This window comes from Haplochromis burtoni, unplaced genomic scaffold (assembly GCF_018398535.1).
Source record: "Haplochromis burtoni strain Fernald_Lab_line unplaced genomic scaffold, NCSU_Asbu1 Contig_939, whole genome shotgun sequence".
NCBI lineage: Eukaryota > Metazoa > Chordata > Actinopteri > Cichliformes > Cichlidae > Haplochromis > Haplochromis burtoni.
Window position 1 is genome coordinate 96,434 of NW_024583300.1, and position 15,928 is coordinate 112,361.

At 40.4% G+C, this 15,928-nt stretch overlaps 1 long non-coding RNA gene across 1 annotated transcript; it reads right to left on the reverse strand.

Annotated features, from left to right (window-relative positions):
- Positions 1 to 9,639: 9,639 nt before the first annotated feature.
- On the reverse strand, positions 9,640 to 11,251 carry LOC121812925. Its single transcript, XR_006053418.1, has 3 exons — positions 11,209 to 11,251; positions 10,937 to 11,122; positions 9,640 to 10,819 (listed from the first exon to the last, which is right to left on the reverse strand). It is a non-coding gene; the product is annotated as an uncharacterized LOC121812925 (long non-coding RNA).
- Positions 11,252 to 15,928: the final 4,677 nt, after the last annotated feature.

The following is a 15,928-nucleotide window of genomic DNA, read 5'->3' on the forward strand; positions in this document are numbered from 1 at the left end:
CTGTGACCTTCCATCATACTGACAGTGGCCCACACTTGATTGGCTCTAAGCTAAGAAAATGAACATGTCTGCCAAGAAATGTGTGGCTAAGAAAGTGACGTGGAGTCAATCATGAAGCTCAAACAAGATCTGCAGTTACAGTTTAAAGCAGTGGTGTCAAACACGAGGCCTGGGGAGCAGAACCAGCCCACCAACAAGATGAATTTAGGAGTTTTAGGAGTGAAAAATTATACAAAACTAAAATATTTCCAGATGTAGATATAAAAAAAGAAAACCATCATAAAAAATTGGAAATAAAAAATAGATAGAAAATGTGACTCATGATAAAAAGCAAATGTATTAATCAAATTGTTTAAGTTGGGTAAAGGATTCATGTTTTAGCTTTTTTTACAGTGTCTCATTATTTATTACTATTTTCAGAATGTAATTCCTTAAATTAAAAAAGGAAACTGTGTGCACTCTACTAGTTAAAAAAACAAAAAAAACAAAAACTCAAGTGTTCAGTCAGTGGCGTACTGACACCGACACATGCTTTCTATTCACAGTTAGTATTATTTATTATTAATAAAACACTAGTATCAGCACATCAATAAAAAAATGAAACAGGTTTTTTTTAATTTTACAGTTTATCTGAAGGAAGTAGTGCAGCTTTGTACTGTACACCATAAACTGAACAGTGTAAATGTCAAAGGGCAAACTGAATTAAAAACAGCCATAAACTGTGTTAGCATGGAAAAATACACTATCTGCTTCAGCCTGCAAAATAGCTACACAATCTTAATCTCAACAAACAGTGATGAACAACATACGTTTCTGTGGACACACACAGGAACATGAGAGTAAATCAACAGAAAGGTCATCTGACAAGTATGCGAGTGGTTGTGCTTTTCTACACTAACATTTGCACTTCTTTTAAAGTGGAAATGTTTTGGTCATTTCACGCGAGTACTCATATTGTGCCAGAGCTACTTATACCAGAGTAGCTTTGCATGCAGTTCAAAATGAGAAGCCCCTTGGTGTATCCCTTATCAGATAGAATCTATCTGAAATGAGCTGTTTAACGCCTCCCTCTTCAGCATAACTTTCTTCTGATTGGTTGAAAGAGTTAGAAAGCAGGTAGGCGGGGCTTCTGCACTGCAGGAGCTTTGTGCACTCACACCAGTATGTGAGGAAAGAGGAACTTACCACTGATGAAGAGATGAAAAAGTTAAGAACAATTTTTAAAAAAGTTTACAAAAAAATGGATAAATGAAGGGAAGTGGTGCTGCTCAACTAAAGAAATGAACAGAATACTAAAGATATCTGCTGTATCTGAGCAAAAACACAGAGGAGGTTGAGCCTTAGCAACTTGAAAACATTACACACTCTAAATGTGGTTAAGAAAAAAAACAAACATGCAGCTGTGCATACAGACATAAAGATAGAAACTTTAAAATCCAGCAAACAATAAGCTAATGGTCTTCTCTTATCACATTTCAACCCGTAAATGACAAAACAAACACTAAACCACAAAGAAGATGAGCTTGTTGTCCTCAGTGTCATGTTTGCACTTTTCTCCGTCTCCTTTTTGTCCTTTTGTAAAAGTCTCCACATTTTTACTTTTTAAATATGCAGTTATAGTGTCAACATTTAAAAACTATATTGTGTTTTTCAAAAATGTCCTGATTTACTGAAGTCATACTTAAGGAAACTGGTGATGTCATCTTCTCCAGCTTCTTCTGGTAAGCTGGTTCCATACAACTAATGATAAAACCACAACACAGACTGATGCAACAGTCAACAACACGGTGAGAAGAATGGAGGCTCCAGAAGGTGTGGTGGTGTGTTTCTCTAAAATAAAGCAAACACAGTCATTAAGTTGTCGTCACATTGTGAATGTTGAAAGCTGCAGAAACACAGACAGGTGAGTGTGTCACCTGTGACAGTGATCCAGCTGGATGGAGACTCTCCATGACCGCTGATGTCACACTTGTAGAGGCCTTCATCAGACCTGGAAACATGCTGGATGGTCATGTGACCTGTAGGCTGCTTCCTGATGAGGGAGCCATCTTTATAGAAAGCAGCTGGGAGGTTGGAGGGAGTGGTCTTTGTTTTACAGAGCAGAGTGACGTCATCTCCCTCCATCACAGGGAGGACAGGACTCTGCAGGATCACTGATCCACCTCAACACAGAGACAAACTACAGCATTTCATCCATTTACACACAGCTTCATCAACACTAACTCCACACACTCAGCTTACCAGTGACTGTCAGGTTAACCATGTTACTGATGGGACCCTCTCTGGACTCACACCAGTAAACTCCACTGTCCAAAGGACAAGGAAATTTGTTTGATGATGTCTTTACTACAACATGCTGACGTCAGCTTGCTTTTTATAAGAACGGAATTATCTACCTGCCCAAATGACTTTATATATATATATAATATATATATATATGTATGTATGTATATATATATATATATATATTTATATATATATATATATTTCAAGGTCTTTTACCAATATCTTATCTTTTACCAATATGATTGGCTAGGCAGAATTGTCTGAAGCATTTGGTTTCTATAAGCTCTAAAAAGTTGAGTTTTCAATTAAGAAAAGAGGTTAAAAAATGCTCTTGTGCCCTTTCACATGATATATTGCTCTATATGGGTTATTTATTTTTTTGTGAAGGTCAGCTTTGACCCTGGGTCTTAGAAATGGAGGTCAAGTTCAAGTGCTTAGTCAGGCTAAGTACAGCCTAGTATGTTGTTCACAAGTTTGGCGAAGATCCATAAACAATTGTGGGTAATATGCATTTTTTGATGATTTCCACAAAATTAAATCAGCTCGAGCTGTTATTGGTATCTACCATTTTTATCTACCAATTTGAAAGGCATCCTGAAATCTTTGGACACTAGACTGCTAGCAAACATACAGACAAGCAAACAGAATCAATTACATGCTTCCTCCCTTCAGGCAAAGAACTACAACATTTCATCCATTTACACATAGCTTCATGAACAGTAATGTTGGTTTTACGGTCCCATCCCAGGTGCGTTCCAGTGCAGTACTTCAAGATCCTGACTGGAAATCACTGTATGCAGATTATGTGAGCAGTTGAATGTGGGCCGGAATAGAGCGAGGATCGAATCAGAACAGGAGGATGGGGAAAAAATGAAAAAAAAAAAGTATGAAAAACACAGACAGCGGTCACAGTCAACACTTTTCATTATTTTTAACCCTTTTTTTCACTTTAGCTCTTTCTGTGTTTGAACGACGGTCTTCCCCGTGGCTGGCTGACAGACCATCAATACAAGCAAGACTGGCCCACAGACCTATTATACTTTGGTATACTGCCTCCATCTGGCAACAGAGCTCATTGCAGGGAGACAGGCCATCCCTGAATTGGAGCGAACAGTGAACATTCTTGACCATAAAAGAAGCTTTACTCCACACACTCAACTTACCAGTGACTCTCAGGGTGAGGGTGCTGCTGGTTTCTCCCTCTCTGAACTCGCACCAGTAATCTCCACTGTCCTGTGTTAAGATATAGGTGATCTTGCAGGCAGAAGCAGTTGCTTGCCCCCACCCATCGCCACACGGAGTCATTCGCTTTTTACTAGTGTTTCTCCTCCGAGTCCATCCAGCAGAGCTGTCGTCCTCCACGCAGCTCAGAGACACAAAGTCTCCTTCGAACAGCTGGAAGCTGCTGGGACTCACAGTCAGACGAGCTGTGAGGGCTAAAGTGAAAAACATGGAATCATTTTGATACCAAAAACCATCTGGCCTTTTTTTTTTAATCAGTCTTCTCACATAAGTGAGACACTTGTGCAACTTAGGTGAGATGAAGCATTTTGATACCAAAAACCATCTGGCCTTTTTTTTTTAATCAGTCTTCTCACATAAGTGAGACACTTGTGCAACTTAGGTGAGATGAAGCCCGGAGAATAAAAGAGCAGACTAACATGCAAGTTTCTCACATGATGGTTTGAAGAGGATTCATGAAGAAAATATTCACAATGAAATTAAATCTGTAACCCATGTGATGTGTAATCACTATCTGTTTATACACGTCTGCCCATTTATTTCCATTCCTTCACCTCTAACCTGTGGCAGCAGATGGCTGCTCCACCCGGAGCCTGGTTCAGTCTGAAGCTTTTTCCTGTTAAAAGGGAGTTTTTCCTTCCCACTATCGCCAAGTGCTTGTTCAGAGGGGATCGTCTGACTGTTGGGTTTTTTCTTCTAACACTGTAGGGTCTGTATCCTACAACACGAAGCCTCTTGGGGCAACTGCTGTTGTGATTTGGCGCCATATTAATACAAAAGATGATTTATCTCAGTTCATACACCAACATGAGTCTGTATCAAACCACAGGACTACACTTGCAAATCTTAGAAATAGATTGGTTGTAATTTGCTGCAGTGCTGTCAGTGTGGTAAAAGCACAGCACTAAAGCAGCACTAACCCCCCCCTCCCCCCCCTCCACTAAAACAAAAAGACTACTTCTTTCTGCTGCTCTCTGTACTTGTCTATACAGCTATCCCTAACATCCTCCCTCTGAAACCCTCTGCTTGTCCTCCTTCCCTCCACCCATCAGTCTTTTCTGTGGTCTTCCTCTTTTCCTCCTGCCTGGCAGCTCCATATTTATGATTCTTTGTCCTGTATATCCATTATCCCTCCTCTGCATATGCACAAAACACCTCAACCTTATATTTTTCAGTGCGACCAGTTAGAAAAGATGCAAAATAAAGAAAATAAAAGTAAAATGCAGAAGTACTGATCTATCAACACAAGTAAAAATGTTAACTAAAGGAGAGACACAACAGGTAAACCGGAGCTGCACAGTTTAGACTTTATGGTGGCGAATGGAAACATATGGACTCCTCTACATGTAGTAGCAGGTTGTATGCAGCACAACCGTGTGCGTGTATGTTTTATTTGTCTTGCTCTAAGCTCATAGTTGAAGAAATTGACCGCAGGCACAAACACACAAACAGCGCTCTGTTTCCTCCTCTGTGAGTGTTTTCACCCGTGGTGGGCCTAACACGGTGGGCAGGGAGAGAGTTTGTTGTTGTTACACATCAGAAACACAGCTAATGGTTTCTGTGCTATATTTTTTCCACTGAATGAACAACAACAACAAAAAGCCCGCTGCTGTCGAGAGCTCACAGGTTTAGACTAAACTTGTGAACAACCTGTTCTCATCCTCATTTCGTGTCTGTGGAAGCAGCTGGTGAGGCTCATGTATGCACATGGATTAGTTTGTTGTCTGTTCCCTGACAAACATCAGCGAGACGGGTCTGTCTCTCCCAACTCGCCTTTACACTGTTAACACCATCTTTACTAACCTGTGAGAGATAAAAGTCAAACACTGAAACTTATTTAGGTCACCTACACCAATCCATTAATTACCTTCCTTTATGATAGACCATTATCTCTGTATCCTCAACACCATCAGTCAGGCCACGGACTTCACAGAGATCACCATCATCTCCTGAATTAAACTTTATTTATACAGCGCCAAATCACAACAACAGTCGCCTCAAGGTGCTTTATATTGTAAGGTAGACCCTACAATAATACATGCAGCTAAAAACTAACCAATCATAGGAATTACACAAACAAAAACATGCAGGCTCTCTGATATGTGCCACAAACCAATTATATTACATATTTTAAAAAAAACGTCCATCACTTCCTTATAAACTTTTGTCGTTTTAGTGCTTTACTCACCACAAATCAGAATCAAAATCAGGAGGAATCTGAAAGAATCCATGAATGACGAGTGCAGAGTGACTGCAGAAGGAAACCAGCTTTACATTCGACACTGACAAGTGTTTATACAAGGAGGCAGCGTCATTTAAAGGAAGGGTTTGTGGTTCTCAGAATCGAGACCAGAAGCAGACAAAGAGATCACACGCTTATTCAAAAGTAAATAAATGTAAAGATCCTTGTGACCAGTGTGATTATTTAACTAGATTAACATCTCTGGCCTCAAAACAGAGCACACATGCACCGTCACAGCACGACACAGAGCATAAAGCAGGAATATCACAGGATGTCAAAATAAAGCTGCTCGATGTTCCAACAGTTCCCTTATCTTTTATTGACATAAGACTTTTGAAATGTGTCATATAAAACATAAGGAATGTGAAATAAGATATAAGGAACATGAGATATAATATAGTAGCATAGCACAAACATCTGATAATACTACACAATTATTAGGACTTATATTGTAAACACTGAGAACAGATATAAAACATCAGAAATATGATATTTTAAAAAAAAGAATAGAAAAAAATGAGAACAAGCTCTGTATATCAGTAAAGTTTATTTCATTCAAACGAGCCATGTGTCCATATAATCAAGGCTGTTGTACTGATATTTACAGTGTGTTTGTAGAGTCAAAGCACATTTAAAAAGCATATTTGCTTGTTTCCGTTGCCGTTGTACCATAAAAGTAAACACCAATAATATAAATTCAACACAATAAGACTTTTAATGGAAAAGCTAAACCAGACCTACAAAAAATGTAGTTCATGGAAGAGACCAAAAACATCAGCAACATATGGTCTCATCTGTACGTCAGTGTGAGTGTTTTTTTACTGTGTGTGCATTTTGCTTGTTTTGCTATGAGCTGAAGATGTCCCCGCAGCCGTGTGTTTCCTCCTCCGTGTGTTTACATCTCTCACAGTGAGAAACGGGAGACGGGCTTTGAGCTGTTTATCCAGTCAGACAAGCCTGACGTCTGACTGGAAATGGAGGGATTTCTCAATTGGCTGAGCATAAACTAAAAACATTGTCTAAGAAACAGTTCACCTTTGAATGGCCTGAGCATCAGCGTCTGAAATAACTTTTTATCTGTGAGCTGTCAAGATAGATCAATAGCTAGGTAGGTGCCACAGGTGCCTGCTGAGGGTCTTATACTGTCCTATGCAGGGATTTAATAAAACATTAAGTAAAAGTAACTTTAACATTGTGTAAAATTAGAATAATATGTATACATTAAATCTAAGAAAAACAGCTGCATGGATACAATAATATAATACAATATGGTAAATAGTTTGATATAATAGTAAAACACAGATAAGGTTGGGACATTATGGCTGGCAGGTGTGTGGCAGGTGTCACTTGTCACAGAATGAAGAGTTGTTATGCAGCTTCATAGAGAATGGTAGGAAGGTGTTCTTTATGGTAGCGAGGTGAAATCAGTCTGAGGGAGAAGAAGCTCTGCTGCCTCCGCAGTGTGGAGTGGAGCGGGTGGGATCGGTTGTCCACTTCAGTTTAGTGACCTCTGACCCTCAATGACTCAAACGCCTCTAAATTGTGACCAATGTCGCTTCGAACCTTTTGATCCCTTTGCTGATCCAGCTGGCTTCTCTGACTCTGATACTTCCCCCCCCAGCAGACAGCAGAGCAAACAGCAGTCGCTGCTACAGACTAGTAGATCTCAAAGGGTTGCATTTTTTCAAAGCAGCTATTGGTGCTCATTCATGCACACGGTGCGCTTTGTTATCTAAGCCCTGCCCTGTAGGTTATAACATCAGTGAGATGGCTCTGTCCCAACTTGTGTTGTCTCACTGAGCAGATTCACTGCTGGGAAGCATTTAAAAGAAAAAATAGCAAAAACTTATTTTCTAAACTTAACTGTTAAAAGAAGAAGAAAAAGCGAAGAAAGAGGAGAAAATTAAGAACAAAGAGACACCCCGGGGTCTGACTAACCTGCAGTTTGTGCCACTACCACCTCCTCTTTTTTTACCCTAATGCAGTGTTTATGGATCACCACTGGTGAATCGGGGCACAAACACACAGAGAACCACAAATATACTGGAGAGTAAAACCACTTAACCTTGGATATCCTCAAACATTAGTCTCAAAAACGTTAGAAATGTGTATCATATGATCCATAAACATAAAATAAGATGTTCAAATGTGCAAAATGGAGACTAATTTCACTCCATAGTAAACACCAACACACCAACATACAGAAATAAAGACAACAGATTAGTCAGAGTCAGGTCTTTTCAGTAGATCACTTTTAAATGTTTAGGACAACTCTCTCACTGAACAAAAACACACATATCAAAAGTTTTTTAAATAGTTTTCCAAAACCTGTACAGATGGCTCTTGTTTCGAATACAGATGAAAATATATTCATTGACTGTCAACCCGAGAGCTGACATTCAATTGACATTCAGACGAGCTGTAAGGGCTGAAATCAAACATTAGAACATGTAGGCAGATGTAGAACAACGATTAGTATAGATGATTATTACGAGGTGTTGAAGAGCAGTCAGTGTAACAATAAACATTTGCACAAAAAAGCTGGTCAGCTGCTGTTGGTGTCAAAATATTACAAATATAAGTATAAAAAATGCTGCTATAGTCAATATGATCAATTGCAGTGAAAGGTTGGAGATGTTACCAGCAGGGGGCAGAGAGGGGATGTTTGAGTGCATACATTAAGTTATGTAATGCTAGTCTCTGCGTGTGAATACATTATACAGAACAATGTAGGTTAAAACGCATAAAAGGGGAAGAAGTGCAGAGACAGCAGACCTGAGATGAATTTCCTGACATCATTCAGATGAAAGAGGAGAGACCACTGAGTGTTCACAGGGTTAGTTTCATGGGGATTACTCATATATACACTAACCTCAGCATCTGAAACACTGAAAATATTTAATATGAACGTCCAGTGAGAAACTTTGGAGGTGGAGTAAAACACTTCAACTTGAATATCCTCAAACATTTCCTGCCTGGAACTGAACCTGAACGCAGTTAAAAACCTACTTCTTACAGGGCTTGTAGTCTGAAACACGCTTGATCTCTGATATATAATATAATATATTAAACGTGCTGGGAGAAGGTCCCTGGACAGACCCAGGACACGTTGGAGAGATTATATCTCTTGGCTGGCCTGGGAACACCTTGATGTTCCCCCCGACAAGCTGGAGGAGGTGGCCGGGCAGAGGGAGGTCTGGGCTTCTCTGCTTAGGATGCTGCCCTTGCATCCTAGGTCATGGGAAAAAATGGATAAACACAGATGCATGGATTCACTGCTTCAATCACCTGCAGAGCCAGAAATCAGAGCCAAAATGCATGTGAGGGAATTGATGAATGACAGCGGCAGACAGAAGTGGCTGCAGTCTGTCTTAAAGCAAGTTTTCACTCAGCTGTCTCCTTAATGAAGGGAGGGAGTGACTCCTGTTACTTAAAGAGAGATTTTACAAAGCAGAGAGGAAGCACTTCTTCACCTGTGTGAACACTGGATTAGATCACTGGGAGCAGTTGTTATGGAAGTTAAACGCTCTTCCTATAAGACATCTGCAAGCAACAAAATCACACTTAAAACCAACACAATGAGACTGAGACGTGATTTGGAATTGTGAAATAAATAAATGTTCACCCAACATGAGTGACCATGCTACCTTCACTATATTAGAGTTCAAACAGCTGTGTGTGCTGTCCAAAATTTTCTCAGTAATCACTATTAACATATTATTATTGAAAATAATGATACTGATTAATCAGACACAAGTCTGAGGAGCAGGTGTCTCTCACATGCATCATACAGCAAGGGTGCAGTATACACAGCTGTCACTGCTTATTGAACAAAAACACACTTATCAAATGTTTAAATGTTCTTTTTTATTCTAGTATACTTCCAAACATGTGACACAAACAGCTGGTGTTTAATATACAGATGACTCGATATTGAAGCAAATTATTTGAACTTTTCTGGAGGAGCCTCGTTATCGGTCTTCAGGATATCCACGAACAGCATCAGGATGCAGGTCCAGATGTTTCTGCTGTGATGTGAAAATGCTCTCACTTTCCTCGCAGGTTAAATATGTGGTGGTTAGCACTGTTGCCTCACAGAAGGAAGGTCGTGCATTTAACTTCACCACCATGCCACGGCCTCTCTGTGTGGAGTTTGCATGTGTCTGTGTGGGTTCTCTCTGGGCACTCTAGCGCCCTCCCCTGGTCTAAAGACATGCAGTTAGTGGAGTTAGGTCAACTGGTGAATCTAAATTACCCATAGGTGTAAATAGTTGTCTGTCTCTGTGTTGGCATTGTGACAGACTGGCAAGGGTGTACCCCGCCTCCCACCCTGGTGGCTGGGATAGGCTGCAGCCATCCTTACAATCCTGACAAGGATGAGTGGAAGAGAATGGATGGATGGATTAAAATATGTTTATGTGAGATTTAATTCATCTGAATTTTCAGTTTATGAAGATTAACTTTGATCTTGGTGAAACAGATTTGCCCTGGAAAAAATGAAACACTGGAATAAACCTGAGAGCTGAGGGTGGGGGATCCCCATGGTGTTGGTTTTGCACACAGAAAAGCACAGGCGTCGAACTCCAGGAGTCGAGGGCTGATGTCTTGCAGGTTTTGGATCTCACCCTGGGTTAACACACCTGATTCAAAGGATTAGTTCATTACTAGGCCTGTGGAGAACTTAAAGACTGTGTTGGATCAAGGACACATCTAAAACGTGCAGGACACTGGTCCTCGAGCCCTGGAGTTCCCCACCCCTGCAGAAAACAGCCATAGAGCAGGGGTGGGGAACTCCAGTGTGCTTTGAGGGCTTTATGTGATATATTTAGGCAAAGTTTGCTTTTAACCTGGTAAATGGAGGTTTTGTTGTAAGTGGCTGTGTAGTTGTGAACTTGTGTAGAAAGTTTTAGGAGACATCATTTTAAGAAACGAGTCTCTGCAATCGAGAGAAACAGTAATAATAATGTCATTGATAAAAATGTCCTCATAGACGGTGAAAATGCATGATGACACTGGTGATGTTGTCTCATCCAGCTCCTTCTTGTTTATCTGAAACAAACCACAATTTTTTAAAAATTATTTAAGAAATTAAATATTGAAGAAAATTTTGAACTGTGGTAAATATAAAGTTTAAAACGACGTAAAATCTGGAAGTCTGAATCTCACCTTTGAGTTTCCTGTAATCGTGTCATCTCAGCATCGCAGTACAGGCTGATGCAACAGTCAGCAAGACAGGAAGAAGACCAGGGACGAATGATGCAGAGGACGATGTAAGTGAAAGTCCAGATGTAGGTGGAAGTGTGTATGTAGGGGGAGGTGTGGATGTAGGTGGAGGTGTGGTGGTGTGTTTGTCTAAAATAAAGCAAACACAGTCATTAAGTTGTCGTCACATTGTGAATGTTGAAAGCTGCAGAAACACAGACAGGTGAGTGTGTCACCTGTGACAGTGATCCAGCTGGATGGAGACTCTCCATGACCGCTGATGTCACACTTGTAGAGGCCTTCATCAGACCTGGAAACATGCTGGATGGTCATGTGACCTGTAGGCTGCTTCCTGATGAGGGAGCCATCTTTATAGAAAGCAGCTGGGAGGTTGGAGGGAGTGGTCTTTGTTTTACAGAGCAGAGTGACGTCATCTCCCTCCATCACAGGGAGGACAGGACTCTGCAGGATCACTGATCCACCTCAACACAGAGACAAACTACAGCATTTCATCCATTTACACACAGCTTCATCAACACTAACTCCACACACTCAGCTTACCAGTGACTGTCAGGTTAACCATGTTACTGATGGGACCCTCTCTGGACTCACACCAGTAAACTCCACTGTCCAATGGTTTGAAGATGTAGCTGATGTTACAGGAAGAACCAGCACCTTCTCCCCACCCATCTCCACACTGAGTCCTCTGTTGTTTGCTTGTGTTTCTCCTCAGAGTCCATCCAGCAGAGCTGTCGTCCTCCTCACAGCTCAGAGACACAAAGTCTCCTTTAAAGAACTGAGAGCTGCTGGGACTCACAGTCAGACGAGCTGTGAGGAAATGAAAACAGAACATGTGGGCAGAAGTCGTTTCAACAGGCTGTAGAAGAGCACGCATTGTAGGAATGAACATCTGCTCAAAAAATCTTAACCTGCAGTAAAACAAACTGAAAATAATCACTAAGCACATTTAATGTAAACTTTAATCCACACTCAGCAACAACTTCTCTCCCAGCAAAGATCTAACACAACATTCAATCAGTAATGATTTATCTGACGGTAAAGGTGTTAGCTACAGAGGTAAGAGGTAAAGAAAACCTAGAAAGAAATGAACTCTTTATGGCAAAGAACAAAAACAACACAAGCAACATAATGACTCATCTACACGTCAGAACGTGTGTGTTTGTCCACACACATACACAGTTCTGTTTCCTCCCCTCTCTGTTTGCATTTCTGAAGGTGGGCACTGAGAAACTCTGGAGGCGTGCTGCAATCCGCTGATCCAATCAGTCAGTCAGTGTTTCATGTTTCCTCTGTTATTTTTTTTCCACCGGATGAATGGAAACAAGCCACCATTTGGCTGGTCTGAGCCCACTCCTGCCTACATCTACCAACTGTATATAAAAGATGGATACTATGCAAAACTCTTGAGTCATCCCTCATTTCTTTATATTTTACTTCCAATTTACTTTCTTAGAATTTGTTAAAGTGGTCTTCTGAAAAATGGCTTTCAAAGTGTTTCTTTGGACACCTGCTGATTTTCCATTTATTTTCAGTCCAGTCCTTTTACCTGACCATTTTCAGTCAGATGCTCTTTTTCTTTTTCTTTTCTTTTTTTTTAACCACTTAACACTGATCTATGAATCATTCAAGCATAACGAGCCACCTGACTGAAGGGATGAATTAATATTATATTAATATTCTTAGACAATATTTTATTCTACTAAAAATTCCAAATGTAACAGTTTCATAGACATAAAATAGGATTTTGCAATGACGCAGAGCGAAACTGGACCAATGGAGGACAAAAAAAGAAGCAGCCTAAAAAACTGTTTGCAGGAGATGAACAGTGTCTGAATATCATATAGTTAGTAAATGTGAGCAGTAAAGAAAAGATGCAGAAAAGACCTGATACAGGACCTCAGTGATTCATCTGGCCCTTTAGTTCATCTAAATCAGTAACAGACTAATAAAGGTCTGAGTTTTCTGTAACTTATGCCACCACCAACACCTCTTTAACATCCTAAGGCAGTCTTTCTTCAAAGCACTGCTATTACAGTTACTTTAACAGTAACAGATGCCTGCTATAGTAAACATTCACCCTTTACTCAGACAAACACAGCATTAAAAGACTGCCCACATATTGACTTTTGTCTTTAATCCTGGCATGCATGAATTATGACAACCTCAATCAGGATTTTTTCATAAGTATTTTTATTCATCTTTAGTCATTAAACGACCAGTGGTGGCAGGGTATGGAGTGACACATCAGTGTCCAGTAGTGGTTTATGTGCAAGTATACTATCAACACTGACACAAATACAAGAAAACAGCCTTTGAATAGCTGTCCACTGTAGTGACCGCTATGCATGAAAAGGCTAACCGCTTCACTCACCTGAATACCCAGAAATCAGAGTCAAAATCAGGATGAATATCAGAGAATCCATGAAGGACAGGAGCAAAGATGAGCGGCTGTGGTCCACCGTGACATGAAGGACAATAAAGTTAGACTTAACGCTTTAAAGAACTGAGAGAATGACTTTTGTATTTCAAACAAAGATTTTCAGTTCTGCAGAGCAAGAGGAAGAGAAATTTCTGAGAGCACTTTAAAGATGTAAAGTGTCTAAGATGTAAAGTTCCTCCTAGTCTATGTGCACGTTTGACATGTGGAAATCTGAGAGATTAAAGTCGACGTGTCAACTCACAAACACAACTACAGTTAACTGCAGCCTCACATTTAGCATGCAGAACACAGCAGGAACACCACAGCATGCCAAAATATTACACATGCTAGACGATCCTCAACATGCTGATTTTTATTCATTTCACTACAACTTGAATGAAAACCGTGAATGATTTTACTTAAAAAAACAACAACAACAAACTGCAAATGTTTCACTGCTGACCCTGTCCATCAGACCACCATAGTGATGGCTGCTTCCAGCACCTCAGAACATCAAAGCTGTCAAAGCTCAGAATATGTCAATGAGTTCAGTGTGTACTCAAATCACCTCCGATTTTAATCTAATTGGGATGTGGTGGAACACAGGGGATGTGCAGCCAATAAATCTGCAGCAAATGTGTGATGTCATCATGTCAATATGGACCAAAATCTCAGAGGAATGTTTACAGTACCCTGTTGAACTGGGGCCAGCCCAGTATTAGCGGGGCATCAATAATACAATATGTAGGTGTGTAAAGTCACACACTAGTGGTCATGAGAGGATGTGTGCTGAGACAAAACACCTTCATGTTGTCAGACTTTTTGTACTTCACGTGTGATCCATTTTACATTCTGCTTTGAGAAGGTCTCATATTCAGCTCTGCATCTTGGTTTGATTCGCCTGTCATGATTGTCATTATGACGTCAAGCCACCGACGAGACTTTTTGTTTGAGCTGACAAGAAGGCGCTCATACTTTCTGACTTGGCAATGTCACATTGATTCTCACTTTGCACATATACGTTAGCTTCAGCTTAAATTTATAAACCATCTCTAGTTTTGTTTCCAGCTGCAGCTGGTATCTAAATCCTCTAAGACTGATCTGAAGCAAGCAACAGACTTACAGGTTCTCAACTTGAGATGTTTTACAGATTTCGGAAGAGAAGATGCACAGATGCAGGAAAAAATGTACTTGAGAGGCCCGGGCTGGCAGTTTAACACATTCATACAGCAAACATGCCGCAGTCTGTGGTGTGAATGGCTCCCAACGTCTGGCTTACCAGCAGAGACTCAAAGCTCAGAGGAAATGCACAGGAAGTGCTGACAGAGTGTGATTATGTCACACGATTATTTTATTCAGTGTTGTATTCATATTTGTTTTCAGCTGTTGAAAGATGCTCTGAAAGTAAAGTTAACATGTAAGTAAGAGTAGAGTAAGAGTTCTTTATGAGGGCAGAGTTTCATTCAAAACCAGAACCATAAACATTTTGTAGTTTGGTTTCACTCTCAGTTCGTCACGCATTCGGGTGGTCTCTGTGCTGAGAAACGGAGCCACGTCAGATGTTTTTCCTTTTTCCTTTACAGCTGACAGAAAACCACAGACACTTACACAGAAGTAGGACACTGTTTTTGGGGTGTGTGTAACTGAAACAAATGTGCAAATAAAGATGTGAAACAATGCCGAGAACATCGCTCCTGCTGTCGCTCTGTAAGTACAGCTTTTCCAAATACGAAATAATAGAAACGGGAGCATTAATGGAAACACGAAAGGTCACAGGAACAAGTGTTATGTGGGCAGATTGAATGATCGGACAAATGAGTGAAATCCTGTTTGATGCTGAAAAATAGCCGTTTTTAAATACAAGTTTTAGATTTTTCTTATTTTTGTTATAATGTAAGGAAATATTTGCTGGAGACAGATTATAAAAATTGCAAAACTGTACACTCAGCTCGCAAAATGTGAGAAATATAAAGTGAACGCGGAGAGAGAGAGAATATCAACCATAGGGTGAAACGTTTCTCGTTGGTGGTCAATGGGTTTGTACGAAGGTTTGCTTCAGTTGCTTCTTCTTAAGCTCCCTCCACAGATTTTCTTCAGGACCGAGGTCTTGAAACTGCTCTATGACCTTAATATGCTTCTGCTTTAGCGGCTCCTTTGTTGCCTTTGCAGTATGTTCTTAGTCATTGTCATGCAGCCATAACCCATCTTTATTTTTCTGGCTGATGGAAGGAGCTTCAGTGGCTCGATTCATTGGCTCCTCAGTGGAAAGAAGTCATTCTGCAGAAAAAGAGCCTCAAAGAATCTTTAGGGCGTTTCTCTTCTTCAAACAGCTGATAGCAAACAGCATGACTTTACTTTCATCTGACCACAGGATGCTCAGGAATCTTCTCTCAATCATTCACACGTTTACTGGCAAACTTTAAATGGGCCTGATTGATTGGTGTGACACATCCGCACACAGCTGATATGGCGATTGTGGCTCAAGAGTTGGGAGTTTGCCTTGTAATCGGACAGTT